General features: G+C 53.9%; 1 protein-coding gene across 1 annotated transcript in view; it reads right to left on the reverse strand.

Annotated features, from left to right (window-relative positions):
• esr2a (estrogen receptor 2a) overlaps positions 1–23286 on the reverse strand; it is a 164207-nt gene that overhangs the window by 80289 nt on the left and 60632 nt on the right. The gene's annotated exons all lie outside the window — the stretch shown is intronic.

Genomic DNA, 23286 nt, shown 5'->3' on the forward strand with positions numbered 1-23286 from the left:
CTAGGCCCAGCCCTAGCTCCGCCCGTACGGGAGCTGCTCTTCCTCATGCTTCAGACACTTGGAGAACGTTTGATTGAAATCGAAAGTGGTACTATCATAACTGTAAGAACGGCAAGGGTTAATGAAGTGTCTGGAGTAGCCACTAGAGGGAGCTGCAGTTACAATATAGAAGGCAGTGATGCCAAGCCTTGTGGGAGTGTGTGTGCTGGCGTTAGCTAGAGAGTGTCAGAAGTACAAATAGTGTGAGTGAGAGCAGATTATAGTTTATATCAGTATTAAGATTAGCTTTAGAGGGCAGTTTAAACATTAATAATCAAGTGAATTCTTTTGGAGTACGGCTCGAATCCAAATTAGTGTCAATAAATGGATAGCTTTATTTAAGTGCAGGCTATTTTGTGGCCTGCGTAAACACTACACCAACCATCCTGAAATAAACAACACAAATAACATCACACCGAGTTTCTTGATGAACTATTTCAAAGGGCAGTTATGTGTAAACCATGTTGGTTTGATGTCGACTGCCATGTATAGTCGCAGTCTGGATAACAACAGCAGCGTTCCCTCCCAAAAGGTCATTAATGTTTGAGTTCAATTTTTACAACAATCTGATGATTGGATTCCACCCAATTGCGAGGTACGGAATATTCCACTTTAACATTCTTCTGTCCCGACCCCCACCATCTACACACCGCAGTTGACCTGAATTGCTGCTGTCCATATGTTAACTCGCACCAAGTTGACCCCCCCCCCCCCCCACCCCCCACCCCCCACTCGGCTCATTGATAAACTTTGGCCCCTGGTCCAACAAGACCTTGGTTTTAAATTTCTCAATCCCCCGCGGCTTTGCCTCCCCCCTATCTCTGTAATATCCTCCAGTCTTACACCTCTTGGAGATCTCTGCACTAATTCTTCAGCATCCCCGATTTTAATCGCACTACGCTTGGCGGCTTTGTCTTCAGCTGTCAAACCTCTGCGACTGACTGGAATTCCCTCCTAAATCTCTGCACCTCATTGAAACTCCCTCCTAAATCTCTGCACCTCATTGGGACTCCCTCATTGAAACTCCCTCCTAAATCTCTGCACCTCATTGGGACTCCCTCATTGAAACTCCCTCCTAAATCTCTGCACCTCACTTTTCTCCTTGAAGACTGTCCTTAAAACCAACCCTGTCTTTACTGGGGTGAAATTGCCTTGTCTGAAGTCTGAAAGATGCTATATAAATGCAAGTTCTTCCCTTACTACTTAATGTTTGATTAATGTTTTGGTCGCCTGTCCAAATTTATTGCGTGGTTCGGGGTCAGTTCGGGGCGGCACAGTGGTTAGCACTGTGTGCTTCACTGCACCAGGGTCCCAGGTTCGATTCCTGGCTGGGTCACTGTCTGTGCGGAGTCTGCACGTTCTCCCCGTGTCTGCGTGGGTTTCCTCCGGGTGCTCCGGTTTCCTCCCACAAGTCCTGAAAGACGTGCTATTAGGTAATTTGGACATTCTGAATTCTCCCTCCGTGTACCCGAACAGGCGCCGGAATGTGGCGACTAGGGGCTTTTCACAGTAACTTCATTGCTGTGTTCATGTAAGCCTACTTGTGACAATAATAAAGATTATGATTATTATTTTGTTTGAAAGCTCTGATGAAGTACTGTCGGATACTGTGCTGCCCCAGGTGTGGTGGGGAGCTTTGAGCGTCGTCGGTCCAAAGTCACCAGTTTCCCAGCCCCCCACCCCTCCTCCCCCCCCCCCACCCCTCCTTCCCCACCCCACCCCACCCTCCTCCCCCACCCCACCCTCCTCCCCCACCCCACCTCCCCCATCCCTCCACCCCCCCACCCCTCCACCCTCCTCCCCCACCCCACCCCCCCCACCCCTCCTCCCCACCCCACCCTCCTCCCCCACCCCACCCCCCCATCCCTCCACCCCCCCACCCCTCCACCCTCCTCCCCCCACCCACCCCCCCCACCCCTCCTCCCCACCCCACCCTCCTCCCCCACCCCACCCTCCTCCCCCACCCCACCCTCCCCCACCCCTCCTCCCCCACCCCACCCTCCTCCCCCACCCCACCCCCCCACCCCTCCTCCCCACCCCACCCCCCCCCCCACCCCACCCTCCTCCCCCACCCCACCCTCCCCCACCCCCCCTCCCCCACCCCACCCTCCTCCCCCACCCCACCCCCGTGTCTGTTACACACGCCTCTCACGATGTCTCATGTTACTCACACACTGAATCTTGAAAGAAATCTGTCCAGTTTACATTTGAGCGAATGAATAAGTCCACCATTCCCCGAGGATTCCACAGGCCATTCACTCAGTAAAATATTAGGCGGAATTTAAATCAGGTGAAAGGATCTCACGATCAGCTGCAGGTCTGCTGAGAATTCCATCTCAGGACCGACAGTGAAGGGCCAAGTGTATTAAACATCATTCAGCCACGTAATGGGGCAACAGAGGGCCTACACCGGGATCCGGGACACCGGGATCAGGGACACCGGGATCAGGGACACCGGGACCAGGGACACCGGGATCAGGGACACCGGGATCAGGGACACCGGGATCAGGGACACCGGGATCAGGGACTCTGGGATCAGGGACACCGGGATCAGGGACTCTGGGATCAGGGACACCGGGATCAGGGTCTCTGGGATCAGGGACACCGGGATCAGGGACACCGGGATCAGGGACTCTGGGATCAGGGACACCGGGATCAGGGACTCTGGGATCAGGGACACCGGGTTCAGGGACACCGGGATCAGGGACTCTGGGATCAGGGACACCGGGATCAGGGACTCTGGGATCAGGGACTCTGGGATCAGGGACACCGGGATCAGGGACACCGGGATCAGGGACTCTGGGATCAGGGACACCGGGATCCGGGACACCGGGATCAGGGACTCTGGGATCAGGGACACCGGGATCAGGGACACCGGGATCAGGGACACCGGGATCAGGGTCTCTGGGATCAGGGACACCGGGATCAGGGTCTCTGGGATCAGGGACACCGGGATCAGGGACTCCGGGATCAGGGACACCGGGATCAGGGACTCTGGGATCAGGGACTCTGGGATCAGGGACACTGGGATCAAGGACTCTGGGATCAGGGACACCGGGATCAGGGACTCTGGGATCAGGGACACCGGGATCAGGGACTCTGGGATCAGGGACACCGGGATCAGGGACTCTGGGATCAGGGACACCGGGATCAGGGACACCGGGATCAGGGACTCTGGGATCAGGGACACCGGGATCAGGGACACCGGGATCAGGGACTCTGGGATCAGGGACACCGGGATCAGGGTCTCTGGGATCAGGGACTCTGGGATCAGGGACACCGGGATCAGGGTCTCTGGGATCAGGGACACCGGGATCAGGGACTCCGGGATCAGGGACACCGGGATCAGGGACTCTGGGATCAGGGACTCTGGGATCAGGGACACTGGGATCAAGGACTCTGGGATCAGGGACACCGGGATCAGGGACTCTGGGATCAGGGACACCGGGATCAGGGTCTCTGGGATCAGGAACACCGGGATCAGGGACACCGGGATCAGGGACACCGGGATCAGGGACTCTGGGATCAGGGACACCGGGATCAGGGACTCTGGGATCAGGGACTCTGGGATCAGGGACACCGGGATCAGGGACTCTGGGATCAGGGACACCGGGATCAGGGACACCGGGATCAGGGACTCTGGGATCAGGGACACCGGGATCAGGGTCTCTGGGATCAGGGACTCTGGGATCAGGGACACCGGGATCAGGGTCTCTGGGATCAGGGACACCGGGATCAGGGACTCCGGGATCAGGGACACCGGGATCAGGGACTCTGGGATCAGGGACTCCGGGATCAGGGACACTGGGATCAAGGACTCTGGGATCAGGGACACCGGGATCAGGGACTCTGGAATCAGATCCCCGTTGCCGTCAGCGACAGTGAATCTGTCAGTATTGGACGGCCTGAAGTTGGGTGGGATCGTCATTAATCAGCTGGACGACAAAGCCCCACCCACCACCCCCCTTTCTACCCGATAAAAAAATACCCACCACCAACCCCCCCCACCCCACCACCAACCCCCCCACCACCACTAACCCCCCCAACCACCACAACCCCCCCACCACCAACCCCCCCACCACCACCAACCCCCCACCACCAACCCCCCCACCACCACCACCAACCCCCCCACCATCACCAACCCCCCCACCACCACCAACCCCCCCCACCCCCACCACCAACCCCCCACCACCACCAAACCCCCCACCCCCACCACCAACCTCCCACCCCCACCACCAACCCCCCACCACCACCAACCCCCCCACCACCAATCCCCCCACCACCACCAACCCCCCCCACCACCAACCCCCCCACCACCACCATCAACCCCCCCACCCCCACCACCACCCCCCCACCACCCCCCCACCACCAACCCCCCCACCCCCACCCCCCCACCACCCCCCCACCACCACCACCAACCCCCCCCACCCCCACCACCACCACCCCCACACCCCCCACCACCAACCCCCCCCACCACCACCACCAACCCTCCCACCCCCACCACCAACCCACCACCCCCACCACCAACCCCCCACCACCACCACCAACCCCCCACCACCAACCCCCCCACCCCACCACCACCACCACCATCCTCACCCCCCCACCACCACAACCCCCCCCACCACCAACCCCCCCACCCCACCACCACCACCACCACCAACCCCCCACCACCACCACCCCTACCACCACCACCAACCCCCCCACCCCACCACCACCACCACCGCCCCCACCCCCCCCCACCACCACAACCCCCCCACCACCAACCCCCCCACCACTAACCCCCCCACCCCACCACCAACCCCCCCACCCCACCACTAACCCCCCCACCCCACCACTAACCCCCCCACCACCACAACCCCCCCACCACCACAACCCCCCTCACCACCACAACCCCCCCCACCACCACAACCCCCACCACCACCACAACCCCCCCCACCACCACAACCCCCCCCACCACCACCAACCACCCCACCCCCAACCCCCCCACCCCCACCAACCCCCCCACCACCACCAACCCCCACCAGCAACCCTGCCCCCCACCACACACCCCACCAACCCCCCCACCACAACCCCCCCAACCACCACAACCCCCCACCACCACCACAAGCCCCACCACCAACCCCCCCCCACCACCACCAACCCCCACCAGCAACCCCGCCCCCCACCACACACCCCACCACCTCCCCCCACCACCTCCCCCCACCACCACCACCAACCCCCCCACCACCACCAACCCCGCCCCACCACCACCAACCCCGCCCCACCACCACCAACCCCGCCCCACCACCAACCCCCCCCCCCCCCCCCCCCCCCCCCACCACCAAACCCCTCCCACTGTCAGAGGATACAGCAGGATTTAGATCGTTTGGAGATTTGGGCGGAGAGATGGCAGATGGAGTTTAATCCGGACAAATGTGAGGTAATGCATTTTGGAAGGTCTAATGCAGGTAGGGAATATACAGTGAATGGTAGAACCCTCAAGAGTATTGACAGTCAGAGGGATCTAGGTGTACAGGTCCACAGGTCACTGAAAGGGGCAACACAGGTGGAGAAGGTAGTCAAGAAGGCATACGGCATGCTTGCCTTCATTGGCTGGGGCATTGAGTATAAGAATTGGCAAGTCATGTTGCAGCTGTATAGAACCTTAGTTAGGCCACACTTGGAGTATCGTGTTCAATTCTGGTCGCCGCACTACCAGAAGGATGTGGAGGCTTTCGAGATGGTGCAGAAGAGATTTACCAGGGTGTTGCCTGGTATGGAAGGCATTAGCTATGAGGAGCAGTTGAATAAACTCAGTTTTTTTTCACTGGAACGACGGAGGTTGAGGGGCGACCTGATAGAGGTCTACAAAATTATGAGGGGCATAGACAGAGTGGATAGTCAGAGGCTTTTTCCCAGGGGAGAGGGGTCAATTACTAGGAGGCATAGGTTTAAGGTGCAAGGGGCAAGGTTTAGAGGAGATGTACGACGCAAGTTTTTTACACAGAGGGTGGTGGGTGCCTGGAACTCGCTGCCGGAGGTGGTGGTGGAAGCAGGGACGGTAGTGCGTTTAAGGGGCATCTTGACAAATATATGAATAGGATGGGAATAGAGGGATACGGACCCCGGAAGTGTAGAAGATTGTAGTTTAGACGGGCAGCATGGTCGGCACGGGATTGAAGGGCCGAAGGGCCTGTTCCTGTGCTGTACCTTTCTTTGTTCTCTTTGCTCTTTGTTCGCCCTCGCTGGGAGAGATCCAGATTTACATATTGAAGTGAGCCATTAGGGTCATTTAAATATATCAGCGTCCGATTTCCCGAGACTCTGGGAGACCCGCCAGGGCGCCGATTAGCCTGGTCCATGCAAATGTGAGCCAGGTACGAGGACAGCTAGGGGCGTTGTCCCAAGCCAGTGGAGCCCTGGCTTTCCCACTGGCACCTGGGTACTTTGGCACTGCCACCTGGCATCCTGCCAGTGCCCGCCAGTGCGACACAGGCACCATCACCCAGGCATCTTGGCAGTCCCAACCCAGGCAGTCCCACCCTGCCAGTGCATCCAGGTGGCAGTACCAAGGTGCCCAGGTGCCAGGTTGCCCGTGCCAGGGATAGGGCCTGGGTGTGCCCTGCCCTTAAGAGGTGGGGTGAGGGGGGGGTTCAAGAACCCCTTAAGGTTTAAGGTGCGAGGGGCATCCAGAAGCCACGGTGGGGAGTACGATGAGGATCGAGAGATCAGGGTGGCATTTAGCAATGGCGGCCCCATCTCTTCCTGCACTGACAAGCTGAGGTGAGCATGGCTTTGCCGGGATCTTCCTCATTGGCTGAGAGACCGCTCTGTCCTGTGGAGGTATGAGCTGTACCCAATGTCTGAGTCCGTTCGCAGCGATGGTTTATCCTCACCTCAGCTCAATACTGACCCTCGATAACACCCCCAACATCTGATCAGTTTCATATTCACTGTCACCGGGTCTTGTTGGGCCTGCTCCACGTGGCAGTCCAGAGGCCCCAGATCTGGCTCATTTCCCAGACAAATTATTTCCATCCTTCAAGTGTCAATCTCTGACTTTATTCAATGTGAAGGGTGGTACAGTAGCACAGTGGTTAGCACTGCTGCTTCACAGCTCCAGGGTCCCGGGTTCGATTCCCAGCTTGGGTCACTGTCTGTGTGGAGTCTGCACGTTCTCCCCGTGTCTGCGTGGGTTTCCTCCGGGTGCTCCGGTTTCCTCCCACAAGTTCCGAAAGACGTGCTGTTAGGTAAATTGGACATTCTGAATTCTCCCTCTGTGTCCCCGAACAGACGCCGGAGTGTGGCGACTAGGGGCTTTTCACAGTAACTTAATTGCAGGGTTAATGTAAGCCTACTTGTGACACTAATAATGATTATTATTTTTATTTCTCCCCATCTATCACCGAGGGATACGGAAATCTTCCCGTGACACCTCCTGCTCAGCTCCGCACTCCTTTCCACTCTAGTTTTGTCTTGTTACGTAGTTCAGCCAATCTGCCTTTGGCTTCAAGGTCCAGACCTTTCATAAACACGTCCATGGAAGGAGGTCTCGCCTGGGATCACTGCGGGAAGCTCCCTGTGAACGTGCTCCCAGGTTGATGCCAATTCCTGGGCCACCCACACTCAGGTTGCTGTGGTTCAGCCAGTGACTCACCTGCAGTAAAATACTTCCCTCAATCCCCCCCCCCCCACACACTTTATTCTCAGCACCAGCTGATGCAGAGGAACACGATCAACTTCTGACTGAAATCCAAATTCAGCTTTATCCCCATCAGGGTCCTTTTTTGCACAATCAGATCAAACCAGTACAATTGAAAACACAACACCGCCTCCGGCATTGTAAAACCGACTATCCAACGTCTTTCTTTCAACAGAAATATTTTGTGGTTTCTTCAAAAACGGTTCAATTAACAGTGCCCCAGATTAACAGTACTGACCCTCTGACAGTCAGTACTGACCCTCTGACAGTGCAGCACTCCCTCAGTACTGACCCTCTGACAGTGCAGCACTCCCTCAATACTGACCCTCTGACAGTGCAGCGCTCCCTCAGTACTGACCCTCTGGAAGTGCGGCACTCCCTCAGTACTGACCCTCTGACAGTGCGGCACTTCCTCAGTACTGACCCTCTGACAGTGCGGCACTCCCTGAGTACTGACCCTCTGACAGTGCAGCACTCCCTCAGTACTGACCCTCTGACAGAGCAGCACTCCCTCAGTACTGGCCCTCTGACAGAGCAGCACTCCCTCAGTACTGACACTCTGGCAGTGTGGCACTCCCTCAGTACTGACCCTCTGACAGAGCAGCACTCCCTCAGTACTGACCCTCTGACAGTGCAGCACTCCCTCAGTACTGACTCTCTGACAGTCAGTACTGACACTCTGACAGTGCGGCACTCCCTCAGTACTGACCCTCTGACAGGGCGGCTCTCCCTCAGTACTGACCCTCTGACAGTGCAGCACTCCCTCAGTACTGACCCTCTGACAGTGCAGCACTCCCTCAGTACTGACCCTCTGACAGTGCAGCACTCCCTCAGTACTGACCCTCTGACAGTGCAGCACCCCCTCAGTACTGACCCTCTGACAGTGCAGCACTCCCTCAGTGCTGACCCTCTGACAGTGCAGCACTCCCTCAGTACTGACCCTCTGACAGTGCAGCACTCCCTCAGTACTGACTCTCTGACAGTGCGGCACTCCCTCAGTACTGACCCGCTGACAGTGCAGCACTCCCTCAGTACTGACTGACAGTGCAGCACTCCCTCAGTACTGACCCTCTGACAGTGCAGCACTCCCTCAGTACCGACCCTCTGACAGTGCAGCACTCCCTCAGTACTGACCCTCTGAAGTGCAGCACTCCCTCAGCACTGACCCTCTGACAGTGCGGCACTCCCTCAGTAATGACCCTCTGACAATGCGGCACTCCCTCAGTACTGACCCTCTGACAGTGCGGCACTCCCTCAGTACTGACCCTCTGACAGTGCAGCACTCCCTCAGTACTGACCGTCTGACAGTGCAGCAGTCCCTCAGTACTGACCCTCTGACAGTGCAGCAGTCCCTCAGTACTGACCCTCTGACAGTGTGGCACTCCCTCAGTACCGACCCTCTGACAGTACGGCACTCCCTCAGTACTGACCCTCTGACAGTGCGGCACTCCCTCAGTACTGACTCTCTGACAGTGCAGCACTCCCTCAGTACTGACCCTCTGACAGTGCAGCTCTCCCTCAGTGCTGACCCTCTGACAGTGCGGCACTCCCTCAGTACTGACCCTCTGACAGTGCAGCACTCCCTCAGTACTGACCCTCTGACAGTGCGGCACTCCCTCAGTACTGACCCTCTGACAGTGCGGCACTCCCTCAGTACTGACCCTCTGACAGTGCGGCACTCCCTCAGTACTGACCCTCTGACAGTGCGGTGCTCCCTCAGTACTGACCCTCTGACAGTGCGGCACTCCCTCAGTACTGACTCTCTGACAGTGCAGCACTCCCTCAGTACTGACCCTCTGACAGTGCAGCACTCCCTCAGTACTGACCCTCTGACAGTGCAGCACTCCCTCAGTACTGACCCTCTGACAGTGCAGCACTCCCTCAGTACTGCAGGTGAAGCATCAAACGGCTGCTACCGGCTGTTGTATTGAGAATGGCGGCTGCTGTCACCGTTAAATTAAAATATATATGAGGCTGTGTGTATCGTTCCTGCCAGAGGTGGCAGCAGTGAGCGCGTCACACGCCCTGCAGGTGAACTTGACGTCAAGCACCTTTTTCGTGCCATTGTCACCAAATCACGGAGCAGAGTTGCTTCCATCTTACAGCTGCGGGCAAAAGGACTGTGAAGATGGACTGTTTTCCTAAAAGCAAGGTCGGCAAATGTGTTGTGGGTCATGAAGGTCAGCCGGTTGGAAACAGGTAATAATAATAATCTTCAATACTGCCACAAGTAGGCTTACATTAACGCTGCAATTAAGTTACTGTGAAAAACTCCTAGTCGCCACACTCCGGCGCCTGTTTGGGTGCACTGAGGGAGAATTAAGAATGTCCAAATTACCTAACAGCACATCTTTCGGGACTTGTAGGAGGAAACCGGAGCACCCGGAGTAAATCCACTCACATTCAGGGAGAACGTGCAGACTCTGCACAGACAGTGACCCAAGCCGGGAATCGAACCTGGGACCCTGGAGCTGTGAAGCAACAGTGGTAACCACTGTGCTACTGTGTCGTGGTGGTATAGTGGTGAGCAGGTAATGATGGTGTAGTGGTGAATGGGTGATGGTGATGTAGTGGGGTACGGGTAATGATGGTGTAGTGGTGAACGGGTGATGGTGATGTAGTCGTGAACGGGTGATGGTGGTGTAGTAGTGAACGGGTAATTGTGGTGTAGTGGTGAATGGGTGATGGTGATGTAGTGGTGAACGGATAATGATGTTGAACGGGTAATGATGGTGTAGTGGTGAACGGGTGATGGTGGTGTAGTGGTGAACGGGTGATGGTGGTGTAGTGGTGAACGGGTAATTGTGGTGTAGTGGTGAACGGGTGATGGTGGTATAGTGGTGAGCAGGTAATGATGGTGTAGTGGTGAATGGGTGATGGTGGTGTAGTGGTGAACGGGTAATGGTGGTGTAGTGGTGAATGGGTGATGGTGATGTAGTGGTGAATGGGTGATGGTGGTGTAGTGGTGAACAGGTGATGGTGGTGTAGTGGTGAACGGGTGATGGTGGTGTAGTGGTGAACGGGTGATGGTGGTGTAATGGTGAACGGGTGATGGTGGTGTAGTGGTGGACGGGTAATGGTGGTGTAGTGGTGAACGGGTGATGGTGGTGTAGTGGTGGACGGGTAATGGTGGTGTAGTGGTGAACGGGTGATGGTGGTGTAATGGTGAACGGGTGATGGTGGTGTAGTGGTGGACGGGTAATGGTGGTGTAGTGGTGAACGGGTGATGGTGGTGTAATGGTGAACGGGTAATCTTTCTGGGGCATCAGTTTGGTAAAGAAGGCAATGGAATGTGATTGTGGAGGAAGAGGATTGAGGGATATGGAGAGAGGATGGGTGGGTAGTTGGGGTTTGGGGTTGGAGTAGCCTATTCGGCCCTTTGAGCCGGTCCATCATTGACACAGATCTGGTTGAGAACCTCAACTCCACTTACCCATGGGCACCCAATAACCTTTGACCCCCTTGTCTATCAAAAATCCTGAATATATTCAGTGACTCAGACTGCACGGCAGAATTCCACACATTAACGACTGCCTGCGAGAAAAACAAATCTCCTGATCGAGGGAATGAGCGGTGCTGATATTGGAGGATTCAGGGAAAGGGGCGCCAGTCAGGATTAGCTGCAGGGTATGTAAATAAAATTCCAGTGAAATGGAAAACATTAACAAGCATTTGTCCGAAATTCAGCCTTCTTCGAATGAGAAGTATTTGTTCCAGTTTTTGGCCAGTTTTGAGGGGGGGGGGGAGATTCTTTCTCTTGAACGGGGATGGGGGGGGGGGGGGGGTGATGTCAGTACATTCTGCTGCTATTGAACGATTAGTTTTTGATGACAGATCTGCAGCTGACTCAGTGGAGCAAAGCCTGGTGATGTGTTAGGCAGGCTGGGTCGATGTGGACTGCACTGGATGCAGTGTAGCGAGAGACAGACCTCCAACACTTGATAAGATGCAACATGATTTAATTTAACGTCTTAACTATTATACATGCTCAACTGTGGGTTGACACTATGTTGACTTGACTGGAGACCTAGTACTAGCCTGACCAGACTATCTAGCTACCGCATGGTGTTTGCACTGACTAGCTCCCAAACTCTGACTGTCTCAGTGGCTGGGATCCAGAGAGAGCGGGAAACCTAGTGCCCTCTGGCTTTATAGTGGTCGTGTCCTGCCTGGTGATTGGCTGCTGTGTTCTGTGTGCTTACTGGTCATCCTGTGTGTCAATCACTGCCTGTCTGCACCTCCATTATATACATGGATGTATATTCTGACACCTGGAGCAGAAACAGTTAATGACTGGAATAAGTCAGGGTGGTTACTGCGCTCTGGGCTGTAACTAGGTTTAGCAGTTGTTAGTAACCCCATTAAACACGTTTTGTGCACTAATGAAAGATAAAAGGTTTTCAGTGTGAAGGATATTTGATGTGCAGTGAACTAATTTCTCTGACAATGAGAAGTAACGGATAGATGGTGGGTTATCCCAGAGTGCTTTCCACACAGTGTTTAATTCTTGCCCTGTGTACACACACACACACAGTCATTACCCATCATTTATGTTTCATTAGACTACCATCTGCACGTAGATTACCATCTGCACGTAGCCCAGATCCCACCATCTCCCCATAGCCCAGATCCCGCCATCTGCCCATAGCCCAGATCCCACCATCTCCCCGTAGCCCAGATCCCACCATCTGCCCCATAGCCCAGATCCCACCATCTCCCCGTAGCCCTGATCCCACCATCTCCCCATAGCCCTGATCCCACCATCTCCCTATAGCCCTGATCCCACCATCTCCCTGTTGCCCAGATCCCACCATCTCCCCGTAGCCCAGATCCCACCATCTCCCCGTAGCCCTAATCCCACCATCTCCCCATAGCCCAGAACCCATCATCTGCCCATAGCCCAGATCCCACCATCTCCCCGTAGCCCTGATCCCACCATCTCCCCGTAGCCCAGATCCCACCATCTCCCCGCAGCCCTAATCCCACCATCTCCCCATAGCCCAGAACCCATCATCTCCCCGTAGCCCAGATCCCACCATCTCTCCATAGCCCAGATCCCGCCATCTGCCCATAGCCCAGATCCCACCATCTCCCCGTAGCCCAGATCCCACCACCTCCCCATAGCCCAGATCCCACCATCTGCCCATAGCCCAGATCCCGCCATCTGCCCATAGCCCAGATCCCACCATCTCCCCGTAGCCCAGATCACACCATCTCCCCATAGCCCAGATCCCACCATCTGCCCATAGCCCAGATCCCACCATCTCCCCAAAGCCCAGATCCCACCATCTCCCCGTAGCCCAGATCCCACCATTTCCCCATAGCCCAGATCCCACCATCCCTCCGTAGCCCAGATCCCACCATCTCCCCAAAGCCCAGATCCCACCATCTCCCCGTAGCCCAGATCCCACCATCTCCTCATAGCCCAGAACCCATCATCTGCCCATAGCCCAGATCCCACCATCTCCCCAAAGCCCAGATCCCACCATCTCCCCGTAGCCCAGATCCCACCATCTCCTCATAGCCCAGATCCCACCATCTCCCTGTAGCCCAGATCCCACCATCTCCTCATAGCCCAGAACCCATCAACTGCCCATAGCCCAGATCCCACCATCTCCCCATAGCCCAGATCCCGCCATCTCCCCGTAGCCCAGATCCCACCATCTCCCCGTAGCCCAGGTCCCACCATCTCCCCATAGCCCAAATCCCACCATCTCCCCGTAGCCCAGATCCCACCATCTGCCCATAGCCCAGATCCCACCATCTCCCCGTAGCCCTGATCCCACCATCTCCCCATAGCCCTGATCCCACCATCTCCCCATAGCCCAAATCCCACCATCTCCCCGTAGCCCAGATCCCACCATCTGCCCATAGCCCAGATCACACCATCTCCCCAAAGCCCAGATCCCACCATCTTCCCGTAGCCCAGATCCCACCATTTCCCCATAGCCCAGATCCCACCATCTCCCCAAAGCCCAGATCCCACCATCTCCCCGTAGCCCAGATCCCACCATCTCCTCATAGCCCAGATCCCACCATCTCCCTGTAGCCCAGATCCCACCATCTCCCCGTAGCCCAGATCCCACCATCTCCCCGTACCCCAGATCCCACCATCTCCCCGTAGCCCAGATCCCACCATCTCCTCATAGCCCAGAACCCATCATCTGCCCATAGCCCAGATCCCACCATCTGCCCATAGCCCAGATCCCACCATCTCCCCATAGCCCAGATCCCACCATCTCCCCATAGCCCAGATCCCACCATCTCCCCGTAGCCCAGGTCCCACCATCTCCCCATAGCCCAGATCCCACCATCTCCCCGTAGCCCAGATCCCACCATCTCCCCGTAGCCCAGGTCCCACCATCTCCCCATAGCCCAAATCCCACCATCTCCCCGTAGCCCAGATCCCACCATCTGCCCATAGCCCAGATCCCACCATCTTCCCAAAGCCCAGATCCCACCATCTCCCCATAGCCCAGATCCCACCATCTCCCCATAGCTCAGATACCACCATCTCCCCAAAGCCCAGATCCCACCATCTCCCCGTAGCCCAGATCCCACCATCTCCCCATAGCTCAGATACCACCATCTCCCCAAAGCCCAGATCCCACCATCTCCCTGTAGCCCAGATCCCACCATTTCCCCATAACCCAGATCCCACCATCTCCCCGTAGCCCAGATCCCACCATCGCCCCGTAGCCCAGATCCCACCATTTCCCCATAGCCCAGATCCCACCATCTCCCCGTAGCCCAGATCCCACCATCTCCCCATAGCCCAGATCCCACCATCTCCCCGTAGCCCAGATCCCACCATCTCCCCATAGCCCAGAACCCACCATCTCCCCGTAGCCCAGATCCCACCATCTCCCTGTAGCCCAGATCCCACCATCTCCTCATAGCCCAGATCCCACCATCTGCCCATAGCCCAGATCCCACCATTTCCCCATAGCCCAGATCCCACCATCTCCCCGTAGCCCAGATCCCACCATCTCCCCGTAGCCCAGATCCCACCATCTCCCCGTAGCCCTGATCCCACCATCTGCACGCAGATTACCATCTCCCCATAGCCCAGATCCTACCATCTCCCCGTAGCCCTGATCCCACCATCTGCACGTAGATTACCATCTCCCCGTAGCCCAGATCCCACCATCTCCCCGTAGCCCTGATCCCACCATCTCCCCGTAGCCCAGATCCCACCATCTCCCCGTAGCCGAGATCCCACCATCTCCCCGTAGCCCAGATCCCACCATCTCCCCGTAGCCCAGATCCCACCATCTCCCCAAAGCCCAGATCCCACCATCTCCCCAAAGCCCAGATCCCACCATCTTCCCATAGCCCAGATCCCACCATCTGCCCATAGCCCAGATCCGACCATCTGCCCATAGCCCAGATCCCACCATCTCCCCATAGCCCAGATCCCACCATCTGCCCATAGCCCAGATCCCACCATCTTCCCATAGCCCAGATCCCACCATCTCCCCAAAGCCCAGATCCCGCCATCTCCCCGTAGCCCTGATCCCACCATCTCCCCGTAGCTGAGATCCCACCATCTCCCCGTAGCCCAGATCCCACCATCTCCCCGTAGCCCAGATCCCACCATCTCCCCGTAGCCCAGATCCCACCATCTCCCCGTAGCCGAGATCCCACCATCTCCCCGTAGCCCAGATCCCACCATCTCTCCATATCCCAGATCCCACCATCTCCCCGTAGCCCAGATCCCACCATCTCCCCGTAGCCCAGATCCCACCATCTCTCCATAGCCCAGATCCCACCATCTCCCCATAGCCCAGATCCCACCATCTCCCCGTAGCCCAGATCCCACCATTTCCCCATAGCCCAGATCCCACCATCTCCCCATAGCCCAGATCCACCATCTCCCCGTAGCCCAGATCCCACCATCTCCCCGTAGCCGAGATCCCACCATCTCCCCGTAGCCCAGATCCCACCATATTCCCGTAGCCCAGATCCCACCATCTCCTCATAGCCCAGATCCCACCATCTCCCCGTAGCCCAGATCTCACCATCTCCCCATAGCCCAGATCCCACCATCTCCCCGTAGCCCAGATCCCACCATCTCCCCGTAGCCCTGATCCCACCATCTGCCCATAGCCCAGATCCCACCATCTCCCCGTAGCCCAGATCCCACCATCTCCCCGTAGCCCAGGTCCCACCATCTCCCCGTCGCCCAGATCCCATCATCTCCCCGTAGCCCAGATCCCACCATCTCCCCGTAGCCCAGGTCCCACCATCTCCCCGTAGCCCAGGTCCCACCATTTCCCCGTTGCCCAGATCCCATCATCTCCCCGTAGCCCTGATCCCACCATCTCCCCGTAGCCCAGATCCCACCATCTCCCTGTAGCCCAGATCCCACCATCTACCATTAGCCCAGATCCCACCATCTGCCCATAGCCCAGATCCCGCCATCTCCCCGTAGCCCAGATCCCACCATCTGCCCGTAGCCCAGATCCCACCATCTGCTCATAGCCCAGATCCCACCATCTCCCCGTAGCCCTGATCCCACCATCTCCCCGTAGCCCAGGTCCCACCATCTCCCCGAAGCCGAGATCCCACCATCTCCCCGTAGCCCAGATCCCACCATCTCCCCGTAGCCCAGATCCCACCATCTCCCCGTAGCCCAGATCCCACCATCTGCCCATAGCCCTGATCCCATCATCTCCCCATAGCCCAGATCCCACCATCTCCCCATAGCCCAGATCCCACCATCTCCCCGTAGCCCAGATCCCACCATCTGCTCATAGCCCAGATCCCACCATCTCCCCATAGCCCAAATCCCACCATTCTCCATAGCCCAGATCCCACCATCTCCCTGTAGCCCAGATCCCACCATCTCCCTGTAGCCCTGATCCCACCATCTCCCCGTAGCCCAGATCCCACCATCTCCCTGTAGCCCAGATCCCACCATCTCCCTGTAGCCCAGATCCCATCATCTCTCCAATACACCAATCCCGCCATCTTCCCAAATCACAGATCTCACCATAGCATCAATTTCACCATCTCCCCAAATCACCAATCGTCGCTAATCACGATATCCCCAATCTCACCATCTCCCCTAATCACCATATCACCAATCTCTGTATATCCCCAATCTCACCATCTCCCTATATTCCTGACCCTCACTATCTTTCCACAACTCCAAACCCACCTCCTCCCCAAATCTCCCTCAATCTCACCTAGCCGCCATCTTTTCTGTAATTTTGTTCCTGGGGACATTTTTCTGCCTTTAAGGCTGCTGTGGAAATGTAAGTTGTTGTTGGCTTGCATTATTACTATTTCCCGCTCATACCCCCGACCAAGTTAAACGCATCAGGAACCTCCAGGTTCACTCAGTATCATCCACCTACAGCAAGATCTGGACAGGTTGGGCGAGTGATGCAAACCAATGGCAGATGCAGTATAATTTGGATAAGTGTGAGGTTATTCACTTTGGAAGCAAAAACAGGCAGATTACTACCTGAATGGTTGTAAATTGGGAGAGGGGAGTGTGTAGTGGGACCTGGGTGTCCTTGTGCACCATTCGCTGAAGGTAAGCGCGCAGGTGCAGCAGGCGGTAAATAAGGCTAATGGTATGTTGGCCTTCATTGCGAGATGTTTCGAGTATAGAAGCAGGGATGTGTTGCTGCAATTGTCCAGGGCCTTGGTGAGGCCACACCTGGAGTATTGTGTGCAGTTTTGGTCTCCTTCTCTGAGGAAGGATGTTTTTGCTCCCGAGGGAGTGCAGCGAATGTTTACCAGACTGATTCCAGGGATGGCGGGACTGTCATATGAAGAGAGATTGACCAGGTTAGGATTGTTCTCGCTGGAGTTCAGAAGAATGAGGGAGGATCTCATGAAGACTTATAAAATGTTAACAGGACTAGACACAGGGAAGATGGTGCCAATGATGGGTGTGTCCAGAATCAGGTGTCACAGTCTGAGGATTCAGGGTAAACCATTTTGGACAGATGATATATTTTTTATTTATTTAGAATACCCAATTCATTTTTTTACAGTTAAGGGGCAATTCAGTGTGGCCAATTCACCTACCCTACACATCTTTGGGTTGTGGGGGCGAAACCCATGCAAACACGGGGAGAATGTGCAAATTCCACACGGACAGTGACCCAGAGCCGGGATCGAACCTGGGACCTCGGCGCCGTGAGGCAGCAGGGCTAACCCACTGCGCCACTGTGCTGCCCATGTTAGACAGATATAAGGAGACATTTCTTCACCCAAAGAGTGGTGAGCCTGTGGAATTCATTACCACAGGAAGTAGTTGATGCTAAAACTTTGAATATATTCAAGAATCGGCTGGATATAGCACTTGGGGAGAATGGGATCAAAGGCTAAGGGGGAGAAAGCAGGATGAGGCTATTGAGTTGGATGATCAGCCATGATCGTGATGAATGGCGGAGCAGGCTCGAAGGGCCAAAAGGCCTCTTCATGCTCTTATCTTCCATGTATCTATGTATCGATGTCAATCTGGAATATTCCAGAAGGTCTATATCACTAACACTAACTGCCAAATAAAATTAATATATATTTCCATTGCAGCTTGACTTTTCACTGAACTGACAAAGATACAAATTGAAACTTAAAAAAACAGCGCTAACTTTTAACTTCAGGGATAAGTTCTCTTGGAGCTGTCTCTAAGGGACCCTCTCCTATTACACTCCTGCCAGCAGAATGTACTTACTGAAATTCATTATGGACCTAAACGGGCACATTATGTTCTGAATATTAACAGGCAGAGCACAGTGGATATTGTCGCATTTGTCATTCCAGTTCACTCAGCTCCCAAGTTCAATGATCTTCTGCAATTACCTGTTTTCCGGCCTGCGATTACATCCACTAACAGCAAGCCCAGTTTCCCTGCTGCCCATGGTGATGCCCGATCACTGTCTCACTACCTGCATGCTGAAAAACTGGCAGGATGAATAAAAGTGCGACGTCTGAAAGATTCTCTCTCTCTCGCTCTCTGCCGCTACGTCAATTTAATTCAGATATCGTGATGATCCTCACGAGGGCCATGGGGAAATCACTCATCGAGCTCCATGGGAACTGCGTCCCCGTTATAACGGGAGAGGTCCACTTCGTCGGGACTTGTTACCGAGGCCTATAAATGCCGTGCCAGGCCTGGAGCGGGTGTTCTGTTAGTTCCAGGCGTGAACACTTGTGTTGTGCATTGTGGGGTGCGTCCTTACTGTTGAGTTTAGAATAAATCTGTTTAAAACTTCACCTTGGTGTCTCCTGGATTACTATAGATACCGGGCATAGGGCCACTGAGACAGGGCAAAGGAAAGGTGAAGGGCAGTCTCCACATGGAGGGACTGGAGAAGCTGGGATTGTTCTCCTGAGGGCAAAGATGGTTAAGGGGTGATTGAAAAGAGGTGTTCAAAATTACAAGGGCTTTCAAATTAGAGTAAGTAAGAAGTTGTCTCCAGTGGAAGAAGGATGGGACCCACGCAGACACGGGGAGAATGTGCAAACTCCGCACAGACAGGGGCCGGAATCGAACCACGAACCATGAGGCAGCAGTGCAAACCACTGCGTTACCACGCTGCCCTCTGCTTGACAAATCTACTGGAATTCTTTGAAGATGGAACTAGTAGAGTTGACCAGGGAGAACCGGTGGATGTGATTTATTTAGGATTCGGTAACCAGAGGACACAGATTTAAGATGAACCGGAGGAGGAGACAGGGAGACTTTGTTTTTCGCACAGTGACCTGAGCTCTGGCATGCGCTGCAGGAAAGGGCGGTGACAGCAAATCCGCCAGGAACTTTCAAAAGGATGCACACTTGAAAAGGAAATTCACAAGACAACAGGAAAAGAGCAAAAGGAGTCGGGTGAATTCGTTCTTTCAAAGCGCTACAATCACATGTACTGTAAATGCTATGATTCTTTGAGATTGATTACCCACAACAGCCTGTAGTTCCTTACAGCTTCCCCCATCAGAAATTCCTGAGTCCTCACTGGAAATGAAAATTGCTTATGTCAACTTGCTAGACTACAGTGCCACCACTGGTAAGAGAGTGCAATAACAACGTGACGAGTTTACATGGGAAATTTCTGTTCTAAATGTAGACATTGGTGTTCATGATGGAAACAAGAATGAAATGCAGCACTTGGTTGCTGGGAATGAATTATAGATACAAGCCCTGGTCCAATAAACCCCTGGTTCCAGGCTCTATTTCATTGGAAGGGACTAGGAGTGAATTGTCTCGATGCTTGAGACATCATGGTGTGTCGGACCAGTTTAATGACGTATTTTTTTTTATTCTGCCCATCACTCTTTCATTTTTGTACTTTGGAAACAATGACAAATGAAAAAAGGCCATTGGGTTATTTACAATTCTTCAATCCAAAGCGATCCTTGTGTTCACTACATCTTCTACCATCACTGTTGATAGACCGTGTGCAACATTTATTTTCCCTTTCTGGCATTTACCTGCTGTAAATTTCATGTCATTTGCCTGTCCATCTGTATACACCACACATCTCACTTTGTACAGCTGGTGCTCCCACCTCGGGATATACCTCCCGCACCTACGTAATTAATTGAACAATTTCCCCTCCTTCCCCAGCCTTCAGCTGGTTTCTTACCTATTTTGAATGTTTTGTCTGAAGCCCCTGCACTCTGTTTAATTCTGACCATAAATGGCCGGCACGGTGGCGCAGTGGTTAGCACTGCTGCCTCACGGCGCCGTGGACCTGGGTTCAATCCCGGCTCTGGGTCACTGTCCGTGTGGAGTTTGCACATTCTCCCCGTGCTTGCGTGGGTTTCACCCCCACAACCCAAAGATGTGCAGAGTAGGTGGATTGGCCACGCTAAATTGCCCCTTAATTGGGGGAAAAAAAAAATTTGGTACTCTAAATTTATTTTTAAAATTAAGACCATAAGACATAGGAGCAGAATCAGGTCATTCGGCCCATCGAGTCTGCTCCGTCATTCAATCATGGCTGATATTTTCCCAACCCCATTGTCCTGCCTTCTCCCCATAACCCCCGATCTCCTTGTTAATCAAGAACCTACCTCTCTCTGTCTTAAAGACACTCAGTGATTTGGCCTCCACAGCCTTCTGCGGCAAAGAGTTCCACAGATTCACCACCCTCTGGCTGAAGAAATTCCTCCTCATCTCTGTTTTAAAGGACCGTCCCTTCAGTCTGAGATTGTGTCCTCTGGTTCTAGTTTTTCCTACAAGTGGAAACATCCTCTCCATGTCCACTCTATCCAGGCCTCGTAGTATCCTGTAAGTTTCAAAAAGATCCCCCCTCATCCTTCTAAACTCCCAACGAGTACAGACCCAGAGTCCTCAACCGTTCCTCATACGACAAGATCTTCATTCCGGGGATCATTCTTGTGAACCTCCTCTGGACCCTTTCCAAGGCCCAGCACATCCTTCCTTGGATACGGGGCCCAAAACTGCTCACAATACTCCAAATGGGGTCTGACCAGAGCCTTATACAGCCTCAGAAGTACATCCCTGGTCTTGTATTCTAGCCCTCTTGACATGAATGCTAACATTGTATTTGCCTTCCTAACTGCCGACTGAACCTGCACGTTAACCTTAAGAGAATCGTGAACAAGGACTCACAAGTCCCTTTGTGCTTCAGATCCCCGAAACCTAACTTTTTCCCATTCAGAAAATAGTTTATGCCTCTATCCTTCCGAACAAAGCACATAACCTCACACTTTCCCACATTATATTCCATCTGCCACTTCTTTGTCCACTCTCCCAGCCTGTCCAAGTCCTTCTGCAGCCCCCCTGCATCCTCAGTGCTACATGGCTCTCTACAGATCTTTGTATCATCTTCAAACTTAGCAACAATGCCCTCAATTCCTTCTTCCAGATCGCTAATGTATAGTGTGAAAAGTTGTGGCCCCAACATTGAGCCTTGAGGTACACCACTAGTCACCACTGCCATCCTGAAAAATGCCCCTTAATCCCCATTCTCTGCCTCTGCCAGTCAGCCAATCCTCTATCCATGCCACTTATTGCAAGTTATTACAGCTGACAATGCACAGTACTGTCCGTGAGTTGTGTAATGTTTCAACTTGTTTAGTTATTTTTGGGTGAGAAATACCTGGGAACCTAACTCTGATTTTAACATTCACGATGGAACCCACGATTCATTTAAAGTTGTTTCACTTTAAAGTCACAGGAAACACAACCACAACCTCAAATGAGGACTTAGCGGATCTTTGATTATTCTGAGGTTTTCTGTTGTTTCCAATCCATATTCACCCATTAAAACAATTTGAGGTTGCCTCTTTCAGCCTCTCATTTGGAACTTTACCAAGGGCCTTGTGGAAACGGAGCTTCTCAGGAGTCAAGCTCTTTGCTCTGGGAGAGATATTCCCTCCATCTCTTCCCGATCCCCACGAACTGATGTTATCCAGGTTACTCATAGAGTTTTACAGCACGGGAAAAGGCCCTTCGGCCCATCGTAGCCACACCAGCCATCAATCACCCATCTATTCCAATCTCATTTTCCAGCACTTGGCCCATAGTCTTGTGGGCTCTCACATTTCAAATGCTCATCTGGATACTTCTTAAATGTTGTGAGGTTTCCCGGCTCTACCGCCCTTTCAGACAGGGTAGTGATTGTAGCCCCGCTATTCAAAAAAGGAGGGAGAGAGAAAACAGGGAACGAGAGACCAGTGAGCTTAACGCCAGTAGTGGGGAAGTTTCTGGAGTCCATTATCAAGGATTTTATAGCACAGCATTTGGAAAGCAGTGGTGTAATCAGACAAAGTCAGCGTGGATTTACCAAAGGGAAATCATTCCTGACAAATCATCTTTTAAAATTTAGAGTACCCAAATTTCTTTTTCCAATTCAGGGGCAATTTAGCGCGGCCAATCCACCTGCCCTGCACATCTTTGGGTCGAGGGGGTGAGACCCATCCAGACACGGGGAGATTGTGCAAACTCCACACGGACAGGAACTCAGAGTGGGGTTTGAACCCGGGAGCTCGATGGCGTGAGGCAGCAGTGCTAAGTACTGCACCACCGTGCCACCCTCTGCTTGACAAATCTACTGGAATTCTTTGAAGATGCAAATCGTAGGTAATTTGGACATTAGGTAATTTGGATATTCTGAATTCTCCTTCAGTGTTCGAACAGGCCCCGGAATGGGGTGACTAGGGGCTTTTCACAGTAACTTCATTGCAGTGTAAATTTAAGCCTACTTGTGACAATAATAAAGATTATTATTAGTAGTAGTCGTAGAGTTGAGAAGGGAGAACCGGTGGATGTGGTTTAAACTTTCAAAAGGCTTTCGACACAGTCTCACATAGCAAATTACTATGTAAAGTTAAAGCACATGGGATTATGGGTAGTGTCTGTGGTGATCCACCACTGTGTAAATATGTGTGTGCCTCTATTAGGGGATGTACAGCAGTACCTGTATTACAGGTTTGTCGGTAGCCCCTGCCGGCTAGCTCCGCCCACAGGGAGCAGTATAAATATGAAAGAGTTCTCCTGAGCTGCCATTGTACCAGCTGCAGTCGAAGGATAAACATCTCAACGTAATAAAGCCTCTCTGGTACCGATTCAAGTCTTTATG

This window comes from Scyliorhinus canicula, chromosome 2 (assembly GCF_902713615.1).
Source record: "Scyliorhinus canicula chromosome 2, sScyCan1.1, whole genome shotgun sequence".
Taxonomy (NCBI): Eukaryota; Metazoa; Chordata; class Chondrichthyes; order Carcharhiniformes; family Scyliorhinidae; genus Scyliorhinus; species Scyliorhinus canicula.